This window comes from Gasterosteus aculeatus, chromosome 1 (assembly GCF_964276395.1).
Source record: "Gasterosteus aculeatus chromosome 1, fGasAcu3.hap1.1, whole genome shotgun sequence".
Classification (NCBI taxonomy): domain Eukaryota; kingdom Metazoa; phylum Chordata; class Actinopteri; order Perciformes; family Gasterosteidae; genus Gasterosteus; species Gasterosteus aculeatus.
Window position 1 is genome coordinate 780,632 of NC_135688.1, and position 12,549 is coordinate 793,180.

Consider the following 12,549-nt stretch of genomic DNA (forward strand, 5'->3'; position numbering starts at 1 on the left):
CGACAGGAGTAAATCTTTAAAACTCAAAATGTAACGGACGGTAAATGCATTATTATGGGATGGGATAAAATGCTTTTATTTAAGCAGTAATTCCCCAGAGAGATTTCTGGCTTTTGTCACTGAATCTAAAGTTCAACTCTGGTGGGACTCGAACCCACAACCTTTGAATTACTTTCATGATGATCTAGAAGTCCAACGCGCTGTCCATTGCGCCACAGAGTCTCTCATGATTTACAAAGAATCCTCAAAAAAAGTATATACAAAGAGAAGAAAAAAATAGTGCAGCACATGATAATACAGCGTAAGGGTGAACACCATGCTGGATTTAAAACTTGACTACGACAGGAGTAAAACTTTAAAACTCAAAATGTAACGGACGGTAAATGCATTATTATGGGATGGGATAAAATGCTTTTATTTAAGCAGTAATTCCCCAGAGAGATTTCTGGCTTTTGTCACTGAATCTAAAGTTCAACTCTGGTGGGACTCGAACCCACAACCTTTGAATTACTTTCATGATGATCGACTAGAAGTCCAACGCGCTGTCCATTGCGCCACAGAGTCGCTCATGACTTACAAAGAATCCTCAAAAAAAGTAGATACAAAGAGAAGAAAAAAATAGTCCAGCACATGATAATACAGCGTAAAGATGAACACCATGCTGGATTTAAAACTTGACTACGACAGGAGTAAAACTTTAAAACTCAAAATGTAACGGACGGTAAATGCATTATTATGGGATGGGATAAAATGCTTTTATTTAAGCAGTAATTCCCCAGAGAGATTTCTGGCTTTTGTCACTGAATCTAAAGTTCAACTCTGGTGGGACTCGAACCCACAACCTTTGAATTACTTTCATGATGATCTAGAAGTCCAACGCGCTGTCCATTGCGCCACAGAGTCTCTCATGATTTACAAAGAATCCTCAAAAAAAGTATATACAAAGAGAAGAAAAAAATAGTGCAGCACATGATAATACAGCGTAAGGGTGAACACCATGCTGGATTTAAAACTTGACTACGACAGGAGTAAAACTTTAAAACTCAAAATGTAACGGACGGTAAATGCATTATTATGGGATGGGATAAAATGCTTTTATTTAAGCAGTAATTCCCCAGAGAGATTTCTGGCTTTTGTCACTGAATCTAAAGTTCAACTCTGGTGGGACTCGAACCCACAACCTTTGAATTACTTTCATGATGATCGACTAGAAGTCCAACGCGCTGTCCATTGCGCCACAGAGTCGCTCATGACTTACAAAGAATCCTCAAAAAAAGTAGATACAAAGAGAAGAAAAAAATAGTCCAGCACATGATAATACAGCGTAAAGATGAACACCATGCTGGATTTAAAACTTGACTACGACAGGAGTAAAACTTTAAAACTCAAAATGTAACGGACGGTAAATGCATTATTATGGGATGGGATAAAATGCTTTTATTTAAGCAGTAATTCCCCAGAGAGATTTCTGGCTTTTGTCACTGAATCTAATGTTCAACTCTGGTGGGACTCGAACCCACAACCTTTGAATTACTTTCATGATGATCAACTAGAAATCCAACGCGCTGTCCATTGCGCCACAAAGGTCGCTGGTGATTTTCAAAGAATCCTCAAAAAAAGAAGATATCAAGTGAATTAAATAGTCCAAAGCATGATAATACAGCGTAAAGATGAACACCATGCTGGATTTAAAACTCGACTACGACAGAAGTAATACTTTAAAACTAAAAATGTAACGGACGGTAAATGCATTTTTATAGGATGGGATAAAATGCTTTTATTTAAGCAGTAAATCCACAGAGAGATTTCTGGATTTTGTCACTGAATCTAAAGTTCAACTCTGGTGGGACTCGAACCCACAACCTTTGAATTGCTTTCATGATGATCAACTAGAAGTCCAACGCGCTGTCCATTGCGCCACAGAGTCGCTCATGCTTTGCAAAGAATCCTCAAAAAAAGTAGATATAAAGAGAAGAAAAAAATGGTCCAGCACATGAAAATACAGCGTAAGGGTGAGCACCATGCTGGATTTAAAACTTGACTACGACAGGAGTAAAAGTTTAAAACTCAAAATGTAACGGACGGTAAATGCATTATTATGGGATGGGAAAAAATGCTTTTATTTAAGCAGTAATTCCCCAGAGAGATTTCTGGCTTTTGTCACTGAATCCAAAGTTCAACTCTGGTGGGACTCGAACCCACAACCTTTGAATTACTTTCACGATGATCAACTAGAAGTCCATTGCGCTGTCCATTGCGCCACAGAGTCGCTGGTGATTTTCAAAGAATCCTCAAAAAAAGAAGATATCAAGTGAATTAAGTAGTCCAAAGCATGATAATACAGCGTAAAGATGAACACCATGCTGGATTTAAAACTCGACTACGACAGAAGTAAAACTTTAAAACTCAAAATGTAACGGACGGTAAATGCATTATTATGGGATGGGATAAAATGCTTTTATTTAAGCGGTAATTCCCCAGAGAGATTTCTGGCTTTTGTCACTGAATCTAAAGTTCAACTCTGGTGGGACTCGAACCCACAACCTTTGAATTACTTTCATGATGATCAACTAGAAGTCCAACGCGCTGTCCATTGCGCCACAGAGTCGCTTATGATTTGCAAAGAATCCTCAAAAAAAGAAGATATAAAGAGAAGAAAAAAATGGTCCAGCACATAATAATACAGCGTAAGGGTGAACACCATGCTGGATTTAAAACTTGACTACGACAGGAGTAAAACTTTAAAACTCAAAATGTAACGGACGGTAAATGCATTATAATGGGATGGAAAGAAATGCTTTCTTTTTAAGCAGTAATTGCCCAGAGATATTTCTGGCTTTTGTCACTGAATCTAAAGCTCAACTCTGGTGGGACTCGAACCCACAACCTTTGAATTGCTTTCATGATGATATACTAGAAGTCCAACGCGCTGTCCATTGCGCCACAGAGTCGCTCATGACTTTCAAAGAATCCTCAAAAACAGAAGATATCAAGTGAATTAAATAGTCCAAAGCATGAGAATACAGCGTAAAGATGAACACCATGCTGGATTTAAAACTCGACCACGACAGAAGTAAAACTTTAAAACTAAAAATGTAACGGACGGTAAGTGCATTATTATGGGATGGGATAAAAGACGTTTATTTAAGCAGTAATTCCCAAGAGAGATTTCTGGCTTTTGTCACTGAATCCAAAGTTCAACTCTGGTGGGACTCGAACCCACAACCTTTGAATTACTTTTATGATGATCAACTAGAAGTCCAACGCGCTGTCCATTGCGCCACAGAGTCTCTCATGATTTACAAAGAATCCTCAAAAAAAGTAGATACAAAGAGAAGAAAAAAATAGTCCAGCACATGATAATACAGCGTAAGGGTGAACACCATGCTGGATTTAAAACTTTACTACGACAGGAGTAAATCTTTAAAACTCAAAATGTAACGGACGGTAAATGCATTATTATGGGATGGGATAAAATGCTTTTATTTAAGCAGTAATTCCCCAGAGAGATTTCTGGCTTTTGTCACTGAATCTAAAGTTCAACTCTGGTGGGACTCGAACCCACAACCTTTGAATTACTTTCATGATGATTAACTAGAAGTCCAACGCGCTGTCCATTGCGCCACAGAGTCTCTCATGATTTACAAAGAATCCTCAAAAAAAGTATATACAAAGAGAAGAAAAAAATAGTGCAGCACATGATAATACAGCGTAAGGGTGAACACCATGCTGGATTTAAAACTTGACTACGACAGGAGTAAAACTTTAAAACTCAAAATGTAACGGACGGTAAATGCATTATTATGGGATGGGATAAAATGCTTTTATTTAAGCAGTAATTCCCCAGAGAGATTTCTGGCTTTTGTCACTGAATCTAAAGTTCAACTCTGGTGGGACTCGAACCCACAACCTTTGAATTACTTTCATGATGATCGACTAGAAGTCCAACGCGCTGTCCATTGCGCCACAGAGTCGCTCATGACTTACAAAGAATCCTCAAAAAAAGTAGATACAAAGAGAAGAAAAAAATAGTCCAGCACATGATAATACAGCGTAAAGATGAACACCATGCTGGATTTAAAACTTGACTACGACAGGAGTAAAACTTTAAAACTCAAAATGTAACGGACGGTAAATGCATTATTATGGGATGGGATAAAATGCTTTTATTTAAGCAGTAATTCCCCAGAGAGATTTCTGGCTTTTGTCACTGAATCTAAAGTTCAACTCTGGTGGGACTCGAACCCACAACCTTTGAATTGCTTTCATGATGATCAACTAGAAGTCCAACGCACTGTCCATTGCGCCACAGAGTCTCTCATGATTTACAAAGAATCCTCAAAAAAAGTATATACAAAGAGAAGAAAAAAATAGTCCAGCACATGATAATACAGCGTAAGGGTGAACACCATGCTGGATTTAAAACTTGACTACGACAGGAGTAAAACTTTAAAACTCAAAATGTAACGGACGGTAAATGCATTATTATGGGATGGGATAAAATGCTTTTATTTAAGCAGTAATTCCCCAGAGATATTTCTGGCTTTTGTCACTGAATCTAAAGTTCAACTCTGGTGGGACTCGAACCCACAACCTTTGAATTACTTTCATGATGATCAACTAGAAGTCCAACGCGCTGTCCATTGCGCCACAGAGTCGCTCATGACTTACAAAGAATCCTCAAAAAAAGTAGATACAAAGAGAAGAAAAAAATGGTCCAGCACATGAAAATACAGCGTAAGGGTGAACACCATGCTGGATTTAAAACTTGACTACGACAGGAGTAAAACTTTAAAACTCAAAATGTAACGGACGGTAAATGCATTATTATGGGATGGGATAAAATGCTTTTATTTAAGCAGTAATTCCCCAGAGAGATTTCTGGCTTTTGTCACTGAATCTAAAGTTCAACTCTGGTGGGACTCGAACCCACAACCTTTGAATTACTTTCATGATGATCAACTAGAAGTCCAACGCGCTGTCCATTGCGCCACAGAGTCGCTCATGACTTACAAAGAATCCTCAAAAAAAGTAGATACAAAGAGAAGAAAAAAATAGTCCAGCACATGATAATACAGCGTAAAGATGAACACCATGCTGGATTTAAAACTCGACTACGACAGAAGTAATACTTTAAAACTCAAAATGTAACGGACGGTAAATGCATTATTATGGGATGGGATAAAAGGCTTTTATTTAAGCAGTAATTCCCCAGAGAGATTTCTGGCTTTTGTCACTGAATCTAAAGTTCAACTCTGGTGGGACTCGAACCCACAACCTTTGAATTACTTTCATGATGATCGACTAGAAGTCCAACGCGCTGTCCATTGCGCCACAGAGTCGCTCATGATTTACAAAGAATCCTCAAAAAAAGTAGATACAAAGAGAAGAAAAAAATGGTCCAGCACATGAAAATACAGCGTAAGGGTGAACACCATGCTGGATTTAAAACTTGACTACGACAGGAGTAAAACTTTAAAACTCAAAATGTAACGGACGGTAAATGCATTATTATGGGATGGGATAAAATGCTTTTATTTAAGCAGTAATTCCCCAGAGAGATTTCTGGCTTTTGTCACTGAATCTAATGTTCAACTCTGGTGGGACTCGAACCCACAACCTTTGAATTACTTTCATGATGATCAACTAGAAATCCAACGCGCTGTCCATTGCGCCACAAAGGTCGCTGGTGATTTTCAAAGAATCCTCAAAAAAAGAAGATATCAAGTGAATTAAATAGTCCAAAGCATGATAATACAGCGTAAAGATGAACACCATGCTGGATTTAAAACTCGACTACGACAGAAGTAATACTTTGAAACTCAAAATGTAACGGGCGGTAAATGCATTTTTATAGGATGGGATGAAATGCTTTTATTTAAGCAGTAAATCCACAGAGAGATTTCTGGCTTTTGTCACTGAATCTAAAGTTCAACTCTGGTGGGACTCGAACCCACAACCTTTGAATTACTTTCATGATGATCAACTAGAAGTCCAACGCGCTGTCCATTGCGCCACAGAGTCGCTCATGACTTACAAAGAATCCTCAAAAAAAGTAGATACAAAGAGAAGAAAAAAATAGTCCAGCACATGATAATACAGCGTAAGGGTGAACACCATGCTGGATTTAAAACTTTACTACGACAGGAGTAAATCTTTAAAACTCAAAATGTAACGGACGGTAAATGCATTATTATGGGATGGGATAAAATGCTTTTATTTAAGCAGTAATTCCCCAGAGAGATTTCTGGCTTTTGTCACTGAATCTAAAGTTCAACTCTGGTGGGACTCGAACCCACAACCTTTGAATTACTTTCATGATGATTAACTAGAAGTCCAACGCGCTGTCCATTGCGCCACAGAGTCTCTCATGATTTACAAAGAATCCTCAAAAAAAGTATATACAAAGAGAAGAAAAAAATAGTGCAGCACATGATAATACAGCGTAAGGGTGAACACCATGCTGGATTTAAAACTTGACTACGACAGGAGTAAAACTTTAAAACTCAAAATGTAACGGACGGTAAATGCATTATTATGGGATGGGATAAAATGCTTTTATTTAAGCAGTAATTCCCCAGAGAGATTTCTGGCTTTTGTCACTGAATCTAAAGTTCAACTCTGGTGGGACTCGAACCCACAACCTTTGAATTACTTTCATGATGATCGACTAGAAGTCCAACGCGCTGTCCATTGCGCCACAGAGTCGCTCATGACTTACAAAGAATCCTCAAAAAAAGTAGATACAAAGAGAAGAAAAAAATAGTCCAGCACATGATAATACAGCGTAAAGATGAACACCATGCTGGATTTAAAACTTGACTACGACAGGAGTAAAACTTTAAAACTCAAAATGTAACGGACGGTAAATGCATTATTATGGGATGGGATAAAATGCTTTTATTTAAGCAGTAATTCCCCAGAGAGATTTCTGGCTTTTGTCACTGAATCTAAAGTTCAACTCTGGTGGGACTCGAACCCACAACCTTTGAATTGCTTTCATGATGATCAACTAGAAGTCCAACGCACTGTCCATTGCGCCACAGAGTCTCTCATGATTTACAAAGAATCCTCAAAAAAAGTATATACAAAGAGAAGAAAAAAATAGTCCAGCACATGATAATACAGCGTAAGGGTGAACACCATGCTGGATTTAAAACTTGACTACGACAGGAGTAAAACTTTAAAACTCAAAATGTAACGGACGGTAAATGCATTATTATGGGATGGGATAAAATGCTTTTATTTAAGCAGTAATTCCCCAGAGATATTTCTGGCTTTTGTCACTGAATCTAAAGTTCAACTCTGGTGGGACTCGAACCCACAACCTTTGAATTACTTTCATGATGATCAACTAGAAGTCCAACGCGCTGTCCATTGCGCCACAGAGTCGCTCATGACTTACAAAGAATCCTCAAAAAAAGTAGATACAAAGAGAAGAAAAAAATGGTCCAGCACATGAAAATACAGCGTAAGGGTGAACACCATGCTGGATTTAAAACTTGACTACGACAGGAGTAAAACTTTAAAACTCAAAATGTAACGGACGGTAAATGCATTATTATGGGATGGGATAAAATGCTTTTATTTAAGCAGTAATTCCCCAGAGAGATTTCTGGCTTTTGTCACTGAATCTAAAGTTCAACTCTGGTGGGACTCGAACCCACAACCTTTGAATTACTTTCATGATGATCAACTAGAAGTCCAACGCGCTGTCCATTGCGCCACAGAGTCGCTCATGACTTACAAAGAATCCTCAAAAAAAGTAGATACAAAGAGAAGAAAAAAATAGTCCAGCACATGATAATACAGCGTAAAGATGAACACCATGCTGGATTTAAAACTCGACTACGACAGAAGTAATACTTTAAAACTCAAAATGTAACGGACGGTAAATGCATTATTATGGGATGGGATAAAATGCTTTTATTTAAGCAGTAATTCCCCAGAGAGATTTCTGGCTTTTGTCACTGAATCTAAAGTTCAACTCTGGTGGGACTCGAACCCACAACCTTTGAATTACTTTCATGATGATCGACTAGAAGTCCAACGCGCTGTCCATTGCGCCACAGAGTCGCTCATGATTTACAAAGAATCCTCAAAAAAAGTAGATACAAAGAGAAGAAAAAAATGGTCCAGCACATGAAAATACAGCGTAAGGGTGAACACCATGCTGGATTTAAAACTTGACTACGACAGGAGTAAAACTTTAAAACTCAAAATGTAACGGACGGTAAATGCATTATTATGGGATGGGATAAAATGCTTTTATTTAAGCAGTAATTCCCCAGAGAGATTTCTGGCTTTTGTCACTGAATCTAATGTTCAACTCTGGTGGGACTCGAACCCACAACCTTTGAATTACTTTCATGATGATCAACTAGAAATCCAACGCGCTGTCCATTGCGCCACAAAGGTCGCTGGTGATTTTCAAAGAATCCTCAAAAAAAGAAGATATCAAGTGAATTAAATAGTCCAAAGCATGATAATACAGCGTAAAGATGAACACCATGATGGATTTAAAACTCGACTACGACAGAAGTAATACTTTGATACTCAAATTGTAACGTGCGGTAAATGCATTTTTTTAGGATGGGATGAAATGCTTTTATTTAAGCAGTAAATCCACAGAGAGATTTCTGGCTTTTGTCACTGAATCTAAAGTTCAACTCTGGTGGGACTCGAACCCACAACCTTTGAATTACTTTCATGATGATCAACTAGAAGTCCAACGCGCTGTCCATTGCGCCACAGAGTCGCTCATGACTTACAAAGAATCCTCAAAAAAAGTAGATACAAAGAGAAGAAAAAAATAGTCCAGCACATGATAATACAGCGTAAAGATGAACACCATGCTGGATTTAAAACTCGACTACGACAGAAGTAATACTTTAAAACTCAAAATGTAACGGACGGTAAATGCATTATTATGGGATGGGATAAAATGCTTTTATTTAAGCAGTAATTCCCCAGAGAGATTTCTGGCTTTTGTCACTGAATCTAAAGTTCAACTCTGGTGGGACTCGAACCCACAACCTTTGAGTTACTTTCATGATGATCGACTAGAAGTCCAACGCGCTGTCCATTGCGCCACAGAGTCGCTGGTGATTTTCAAAGAATCCTCAAAAAAAGAAGATATCAAGTGAATTAAATAGTCCAAAGCATGATAATACAGCGTAAAGATGAACACCATGCTGGATTTAAAACTCGACTACGACAGAAGTAAAACTTTAAAACTCAAAATGTAACGGACGGTAAATGCATTATTATGGGATGGGATAAAATGCTTTTATTTAAGCAGTAATTCCCCAGAGATATTTCTGGCTTTTGTCACTGAATCTAAAGTTCAACTCTGGTGGGACTCGAACCCACAACCTTTGAATTACTTTCATGATGATCGACTAGAAGTCCAACGCGCTGTCCATTGCGCCACAGAGTCGCTCATGATTTACAAAGAATCCTCAAAAAAAGTATATACAAAGAGAAGAAAAAAATAGTCCAGCACATGATAATACAGCGTAAGGGTGAACACCATGCTGGATTTAAAACTTGACTACGACAGGAGTAAAACTTTAAAACTCAAAATGTAACGGACGGTAAATGCATTATTATGGGATGGGATAAAATGCTTTTATTTAAGCAGTAATTCCCCAGAGATATTTCTGGCTTTTGTCACTGAATCTAAAGTTCAACTCTGGTGGGACTCGAACCCACAACCTTTGAATTGCTTTCATGATGATCAACTAGAAGTCCAACGCGCTGTCCATTGCGCCACAGAGTCGCTCATGACTTACAAAGAATCCCCAAAAAAAGTAGATACAAAGAGAAGAAAAAAATAGTCCAGCACATGATAATACAGCGTAAAGATGAACACCATGCTGGATTAAAAACTCGACTACGACAGAAGTAATACTTTAAAACTCAAAATGTAACGGACGGTAAATGCATTATTATGGGATGGGATAAAATGCTTTTATTTAAGCAGTAATTCCCCAGAGATATTTCTGGCTTTTGTCACTGAATCTAAAGTTCAACTCTGGTGGGACTCGAACCCACAACCTTTGAATTACTTTCATGATGATCAACTAGAAGTCCAACGCGCTGTCCATTGCGCCACAGAGTCGCTCATGACTTACAAAGAATCCTCAAAAAAAGTAGATACAAAGAGAAGAAAAAAATAGTCCAGCACATGATAATACAGCGTAAAGATGAACACCATGCTGGATTAAAAACTCGACTACGACAGAAGTAATACTTTAAAACTCAAAATGTAACGGACGGTAAATGCATTATTATGGGATGGGATAAAATGCTTTTATTTAAGCAGTAATTCCCCAGAGAGATTTCTGGCTTTTGTCACTGAATCTAAAGTTCAACTCTGGTGGGACTCGAACCCACAACCTTTGAATTACTTTCATGATGATCGACTAGAAGTCCAACGCGCTGTCCATTGCGCCACAGAGTCGCTCATGACTTTCAAAGAATCCTCAAAAACAGAAGATATCAAGTGAATTAAATAGTCCAAAGCATGAGAATACAGCGTAAAGATGAACACCATGCTGGATTTAAAACTCGACCACGACAGAAGTAAAACTTTAAAACTAAAAATGTAACGGACGGTAAATGCATTATTATGGGATGGGATAAAAGACGTTTATTTAAGCAGTAATTCCCGAGAGAGATTTCTGGCTTTTGTCACTGAATCTAGAGTTCAACTCTGGTGGGACTCGAACCCACAACCTTTGAATTACTTTCATGATGATCGACTAGAAGTCCAACGCGCTGTCCATTGCGCCACAGAGTCGCTCATGATTTACAAAGAATCCTCAAAAAAAGTAGATACAAAGAGAAGAAAAAAATGGTCCAGCACATGAAAATACAGCGTAAGGGTGAACACCATGCTGGATTTAAAACTTGACTACGACAGGAGTAAAACTTTAAAACTCAAAATGTAACGGACGGTAAATGCATTATTATGGGATGGGATAAAATGCTTTTATTTAAGCAGTAATTCCCCAGAGAGATTTCTGGCTTTTGTCACTGAATCTAAAGTTCAACTCTGGTGGGACTCGAACCCACAACCTTTGAATTACTTTCATGATGATCAACTAGAAGTCCAACGCGGTGTCCATTGCGCCACAGAGTCGCTGGTGATTTTCAAAGAATCCTCAAAAAAAGAAGATATCAAGTGAATTAAGTAGTCCAAAGCATGATAATACAGCGTAAAGATGAACACCATGCTGGATTTAAAACTCGACTACGACAGAAGTAATACTTTAAAACTAAAAATGTAACGGACGGTAAATGCATTTTTATAGGATGGGATAAAATGCTTTTATTTAAGCAGTAAATCCACAGAGAGATTTCTGGATTTTGTCACTGAATCTAAAGTTCAACTCTGGTGGGACTCGAACCCACAACCTTTGAATTACTTTCATGATGATCAACTAGAAGTCCAACGCGCTGTCCATTGCGCCACAGAGTCGCTCATGATTTACAAAGAATCCTCAAAAAAAGTATATACAAAGAGAAGAAAAAAATAGTCCAGCACATGATAATACAGCGTAAGGGTGAACACCATGCTGGATTTAAAACTTGACTACGACAGGAGTAAAACTTTAAAACTCAAAATGTAACGGACGGTAAATGCATTATTATGGGATGGGATAAAATGCTTTTATTTAAGCAGTAATTCCCCAGAGATATTTCTGGCTTTTGTCACTGAATCTAAAGTTCAACTCTGGTGGGACTCGAACCCACAACCTTTGAATTGCTTTCATGATGATCAACTAGAAGTCCAACGCGCTGTCCATTGCGCCACAGAGTCGCTCATGACTTACAAAGAATCCCCAAAAAAAGTAGATACAAAGAGAAGAAAAAAATAGTCCAGCACATGATAATACAGCGTAAAGATGAACACCATGCTGGATTAAAAACTCGACTACGACAGAAGTAATACTTTAAAACTCAAAATGTAACGGACGGTAAATGCATTATTATGGGATGGGATAAAATGCTTTTATTTAAGCAGTAATTCCCCAGAGATATTTCTGGCTTTTGTCACTGAATCTAAAGTTCAACTCTGGTGGGACTCGAACCCACAACCTTTGAATTACTTTCATGATGATCAACTAGAAGTCCAACGCGCTGTCCATTGCGCCACAGAGTCGCTCATGACTTACAAAGAATCCTCAAAAAAAGTAGATACAAAGAGAAGAAAAAAATAGTCCAGCACATGATAATACAGCGTAAAGATGAACACCATGCTGGATTAAAAACTCGACTACGACAGAAGTAATACTTTAAAACTCAAAATGTAACGGACGGTAAATGCATTATTATGGGATGGGATAAAATGCTTTTATTTAAGCAGTAATTCCCCAGAGAGATTTCTGGCTTTTGTCACTGAATCTAAAGTTCAACTCTGGTGGGACTCGAACCCACAACCTTTGAATTACTTTCATGATGATCGACTAGAAGTCCAACGCGCTGTCCATTGCGCCACAGAGTCGCTCATGACTTTCAAAGAATCCTCAAAAACAGAAGATA

The 12,549-nt window shown here is 38.1% G+C and overlaps 37 non-coding genes across 37 annotated transcripts; all 37 read right to left on the bottom strand.

Annotated features, from left to right (window-relative positions):
* Nucleotides 1–133: 133 nt before the first annotated feature.
* Nucleotides 134–222, bottom strand: trnar-ucu (transfer RNA arginine (anticodon UCU)). The gene is given in 2 exon segments: nucleotides 134–169; nucleotides 186–222. It is a non-coding gene; the product is annotated as a tRNA-Arg (tRNA).
* Nucleotides 223–472: 250 nt separating this feature from the next.
* Nucleotides 473–564, bottom strand: trnar-ucu (transfer RNA arginine (anticodon UCU)). Its single transcript is given in 2 exon segments — nucleotides 473–508; nucleotides 528–564. It is a non-coding gene; the product is annotated as a tRNA-Arg (tRNA).
* A 250-nt stretch (nucleotides 565–814) lies between these two features.
* On the bottom strand, nucleotides 815–903 carry trnar-ucu (transfer RNA arginine (anticodon UCU)). The gene is given in 2 exon segments: nucleotides 815–850; nucleotides 867–903. It is a non-coding gene; the product is annotated as a tRNA-Arg (tRNA).
* Nucleotides 904–1,153: 250 nt separating this feature from the next.
* On the bottom strand, nucleotides 1,154–1,245 carry trnar-ucu (transfer RNA arginine (anticodon UCU)). The gene is given in 2 exon segments: nucleotides 1,154–1,189; nucleotides 1,209–1,245. It is a non-coding gene; the product is annotated as a tRNA-Arg (tRNA).
* A 250-nt stretch (nucleotides 1,246–1,495) lies between these two features.
* Nucleotides 1,496–1,588, bottom strand: trnar-ucu (transfer RNA arginine (anticodon UCU)). The gene is given in 2 exon segments: nucleotides 1,496–1,531; nucleotides 1,551–1,588. It is a non-coding gene; the product is annotated as a tRNA-Arg (tRNA).
* A 247-nt stretch (nucleotides 1,589–1,835) lies between these two features.
* Nucleotides 1,836–1,927, bottom strand: trnar-ucu (transfer RNA arginine (anticodon UCU)). The gene is given in 2 exon segments: nucleotides 1,836–1,871; nucleotides 1,891–1,927. It is a non-coding gene; the product is annotated as a tRNA-Arg (tRNA).
* Nucleotides 1,928–2,177: 250 nt separating this feature from the next.
* On the bottom strand, nucleotides 2,178–2,269 carry trnar-ucu (transfer RNA arginine (anticodon UCU)). The gene is given in 2 exon segments: nucleotides 2,178–2,213; nucleotides 2,233–2,269. It is a non-coding gene; the product is annotated as a tRNA-Arg (tRNA).
* A 247-nt stretch (nucleotides 2,270–2,516) lies between these two features.
* Nucleotides 2,517–2,608, bottom strand: trnar-ucu (transfer RNA arginine (anticodon UCU)). The gene is given in 2 exon segments: nucleotides 2,517–2,552; nucleotides 2,572–2,608. It is a non-coding gene; the product is annotated as a tRNA-Arg (tRNA).
* Nucleotides 2,609–2,859: 251 nt separating this feature from the next.
* On the bottom strand, nucleotides 2,860–2,951 carry trnar-ucu (transfer RNA arginine (anticodon UCU)). The gene is given in 2 exon segments: nucleotides 2,860–2,895; nucleotides 2,915–2,951. It is a non-coding gene; the product is annotated as a tRNA-Arg (tRNA).
* Nucleotides 2,952–3,198: 247 nt separating this feature from the next.
* Nucleotides 3,199–3,290, bottom strand: trnar-ucu (transfer RNA arginine (anticodon UCU)). Its single transcript is given in 2 exon segments — nucleotides 3,199–3,234; nucleotides 3,254–3,290. It is a non-coding gene; the product is annotated as a tRNA-Arg (tRNA).
* Nucleotides 3,291–3,540: 250 nt separating this feature from the next.
* On the bottom strand, nucleotides 3,541–3,632 carry trnar-ucu (transfer RNA arginine (anticodon UCU)). Its single transcript is given in 2 exon segments — nucleotides 3,541–3,576; nucleotides 3,596–3,632. It is a non-coding gene; the product is annotated as a tRNA-Arg (tRNA).
* A 250-nt stretch (nucleotides 3,633–3,882) lies between these two features.
* On the bottom strand, nucleotides 3,883–3,974 carry trnar-ucu (transfer RNA arginine (anticodon UCU)). Its single transcript is given in 2 exon segments — nucleotides 3,883–3,918; nucleotides 3,938–3,974. It is a non-coding gene; the product is annotated as a tRNA-Arg (tRNA).
* A 250-nt stretch (nucleotides 3,975–4,224) lies between these two features.
* Nucleotides 4,225–4,316, bottom strand: trnar-ucu (transfer RNA arginine (anticodon UCU)). The gene is given in 2 exon segments: nucleotides 4,225–4,260; nucleotides 4,280–4,316. It is a non-coding gene; the product is annotated as a tRNA-Arg (tRNA).
* A 250-nt stretch (nucleotides 4,317–4,566) lies between these two features.
* Nucleotides 4,567–4,658, bottom strand: trnar-ucu (transfer RNA arginine (anticodon UCU)). The gene is given in 2 exon segments: nucleotides 4,567–4,602; nucleotides 4,622–4,658. It is a non-coding gene; the product is annotated as a tRNA-Arg (tRNA).
* A 250-nt stretch (nucleotides 4,659–4,908) lies between these two features.
* trnar-ucu (transfer RNA arginine (anticodon UCU)) lies at nucleotides 4,909–5,000 on the bottom strand. Its single transcript is given in 2 exon segments — nucleotides 4,909–4,944; nucleotides 4,964–5,000. It is a non-coding gene; the product is annotated as a tRNA-Arg (tRNA).
* Nucleotides 5,001–5,250: 250 nt separating this feature from the next.
* trnar-ucu (transfer RNA arginine (anticodon UCU)) lies at nucleotides 5,251–5,342 on the bottom strand. Its single transcript is given in 2 exon segments — nucleotides 5,251–5,286; nucleotides 5,306–5,342. It is a non-coding gene; the product is annotated as a tRNA-Arg (tRNA).
* A 250-nt stretch (nucleotides 5,343–5,592) lies between these two features.
* trnar-ucu (transfer RNA arginine (anticodon UCU)) lies at nucleotides 5,593–5,685 on the bottom strand. The gene is given in 2 exon segments: nucleotides 5,593–5,628; nucleotides 5,648–5,685. It is a non-coding gene; the product is annotated as a tRNA-Arg (tRNA).
* Nucleotides 5,686–5,932: 247 nt separating this feature from the next.
* On the bottom strand, nucleotides 5,933–6,024 carry trnar-ucu (transfer RNA arginine (anticodon UCU)). Its single transcript is given in 2 exon segments — nucleotides 5,933–5,968; nucleotides 5,988–6,024. It is a non-coding gene; the product is annotated as a tRNA-Arg (tRNA).
* A 250-nt stretch (nucleotides 6,025–6,274) lies between these two features.
* trnar-ucu (transfer RNA arginine (anticodon UCU)) lies at nucleotides 6,275–6,366 on the bottom strand. The gene is given in 2 exon segments: nucleotides 6,275–6,310; nucleotides 6,330–6,366. It is a non-coding gene; the product is annotated as a tRNA-Arg (tRNA).
* Nucleotides 6,367–6,616: 250 nt separating this feature from the next.
* On the bottom strand, nucleotides 6,617–6,708 carry trnar-ucu (transfer RNA arginine (anticodon UCU)). Its single transcript is given in 2 exon segments — nucleotides 6,617–6,652; nucleotides 6,672–6,708. It is a non-coding gene; the product is annotated as a tRNA-Arg (tRNA).
* A 250-nt stretch (nucleotides 6,709–6,958) lies between these two features.
* Nucleotides 6,959–7,050, bottom strand: trnar-ucu (transfer RNA arginine (anticodon UCU)). The gene is given in 2 exon segments: nucleotides 6,959–6,994; nucleotides 7,014–7,050. It is a non-coding gene; the product is annotated as a tRNA-Arg (tRNA).
* Nucleotides 7,051–7,300: 250 nt separating this feature from the next.
* On the bottom strand, nucleotides 7,301–7,392 carry trnar-ucu (transfer RNA arginine (anticodon UCU)). The gene is given in 2 exon segments: nucleotides 7,301–7,336; nucleotides 7,356–7,392. It is a non-coding gene; the product is annotated as a tRNA-Arg (tRNA).
* A 250-nt stretch (nucleotides 7,393–7,642) lies between these two features.
* trnar-ucu (transfer RNA arginine (anticodon UCU)) lies at nucleotides 7,643–7,734 on the bottom strand. The gene is given in 2 exon segments: nucleotides 7,643–7,678; nucleotides 7,698–7,734. It is a non-coding gene; the product is annotated as a tRNA-Arg (tRNA).
* A 250-nt stretch (nucleotides 7,735–7,984) lies between these two features.
* On the bottom strand, nucleotides 7,985–8,076 carry trnar-ucu (transfer RNA arginine (anticodon UCU)). The gene is given in 2 exon segments: nucleotides 7,985–8,020; nucleotides 8,040–8,076. It is a non-coding gene; the product is annotated as a tRNA-Arg (tRNA).
* Nucleotides 8,077–8,326: 250 nt separating this feature from the next.
* Nucleotides 8,327–8,419, bottom strand: trnar-ucu (transfer RNA arginine (anticodon UCU)). The gene is given in 2 exon segments: nucleotides 8,327–8,362; nucleotides 8,382–8,419. It is a non-coding gene; the product is annotated as a tRNA-Arg (tRNA).
* Nucleotides 8,420–8,666: 247 nt separating this feature from the next.
* On the bottom strand, nucleotides 8,667–8,758 carry trnar-ucu (transfer RNA arginine (anticodon UCU)). Its single transcript is given in 2 exon segments — nucleotides 8,667–8,702; nucleotides 8,722–8,758. It is a non-coding gene; the product is annotated as a tRNA-Arg (tRNA).
* A 250-nt stretch (nucleotides 8,759–9,008) lies between these two features.
* On the bottom strand, nucleotides 9,009–9,100 carry trnar-ucu (transfer RNA arginine (anticodon UCU)). The gene is given in 2 exon segments: nucleotides 9,009–9,044; nucleotides 9,064–9,100. It is a non-coding gene; the product is annotated as a tRNA-Arg (tRNA).
* Nucleotides 9,101–9,347: 247 nt separating this feature from the next.
* trnar-ucu (transfer RNA arginine (anticodon UCU)) lies at nucleotides 9,348–9,439 on the bottom strand. The gene is given in 2 exon segments: nucleotides 9,348–9,383; nucleotides 9,403–9,439. It is a non-coding gene; the product is annotated as a tRNA-Arg (tRNA).
* Nucleotides 9,440–9,689: 250 nt separating this feature from the next.
* On the bottom strand, nucleotides 9,690–9,781 carry trnar-ucu (transfer RNA arginine (anticodon UCU)). The gene is given in 2 exon segments: nucleotides 9,690–9,725; nucleotides 9,745–9,781. It is a non-coding gene; the product is annotated as a tRNA-Arg (tRNA).
* A 250-nt stretch (nucleotides 9,782–10,031) lies between these two features.
* trnar-ucu (transfer RNA arginine (anticodon UCU)) lies at nucleotides 10,032–10,123 on the bottom strand. The gene is given in 2 exon segments: nucleotides 10,032–10,067; nucleotides 10,087–10,123. It is a non-coding gene; the product is annotated as a tRNA-Arg (tRNA).
* A 250-nt stretch (nucleotides 10,124–10,373) lies between these two features.
* Nucleotides 10,374–10,465, bottom strand: trnar-ucu (transfer RNA arginine (anticodon UCU)). The gene is given in 2 exon segments: nucleotides 10,374–10,409; nucleotides 10,429–10,465. It is a non-coding gene; the product is annotated as a tRNA-Arg (tRNA).
* A 247-nt stretch (nucleotides 10,466–10,712) lies between these two features.
* On the bottom strand, nucleotides 10,713–10,804 carry trnar-ucu (transfer RNA arginine (anticodon UCU)). Its single transcript is given in 2 exon segments — nucleotides 10,713–10,748; nucleotides 10,768–10,804. It is a non-coding gene; the product is annotated as a tRNA-Arg (tRNA).
* Nucleotides 10,805–11,054: 250 nt separating this feature from the next.
* Nucleotides 11,055–11,146, bottom strand: trnar-ucu (transfer RNA arginine (anticodon UCU)). Its single transcript is given in 2 exon segments — nucleotides 11,055–11,090; nucleotides 11,110–11,146. It is a non-coding gene; the product is annotated as a tRNA-Arg (tRNA).
* Nucleotides 11,147–11,393: 247 nt separating this feature from the next.
* On the bottom strand, nucleotides 11,394–11,485 carry trnar-ucu (transfer RNA arginine (anticodon UCU)). The gene is given in 2 exon segments: nucleotides 11,394–11,429; nucleotides 11,449–11,485. It is a non-coding gene; the product is annotated as a tRNA-Arg (tRNA).
* Nucleotides 11,486–11,735: 250 nt separating this feature from the next.
* Nucleotides 11,736–11,827, bottom strand: trnar-ucu (transfer RNA arginine (anticodon UCU)). Its single transcript is given in 2 exon segments — nucleotides 11,736–11,771; nucleotides 11,791–11,827. It is a non-coding gene; the product is annotated as a tRNA-Arg (tRNA).
* Nucleotides 11,828–12,077: 250 nt separating this feature from the next.
* On the bottom strand, nucleotides 12,078–12,169 carry trnar-ucu (transfer RNA arginine (anticodon UCU)). Its single transcript is given in 2 exon segments — nucleotides 12,078–12,113; nucleotides 12,133–12,169. It is a non-coding gene; the product is annotated as a tRNA-Arg (tRNA).
* Nucleotides 12,170–12,419: 250 nt separating this feature from the next.
* trnar-ucu (transfer RNA arginine (anticodon UCU)) lies at nucleotides 12,420–12,511 on the bottom strand. Its single transcript is given in 2 exon segments — nucleotides 12,420–12,455; nucleotides 12,475–12,511. It is a non-coding gene; the product is annotated as a tRNA-Arg (tRNA).
* Nucleotides 12,512–12,549: the final 38 nt, after the last annotated feature.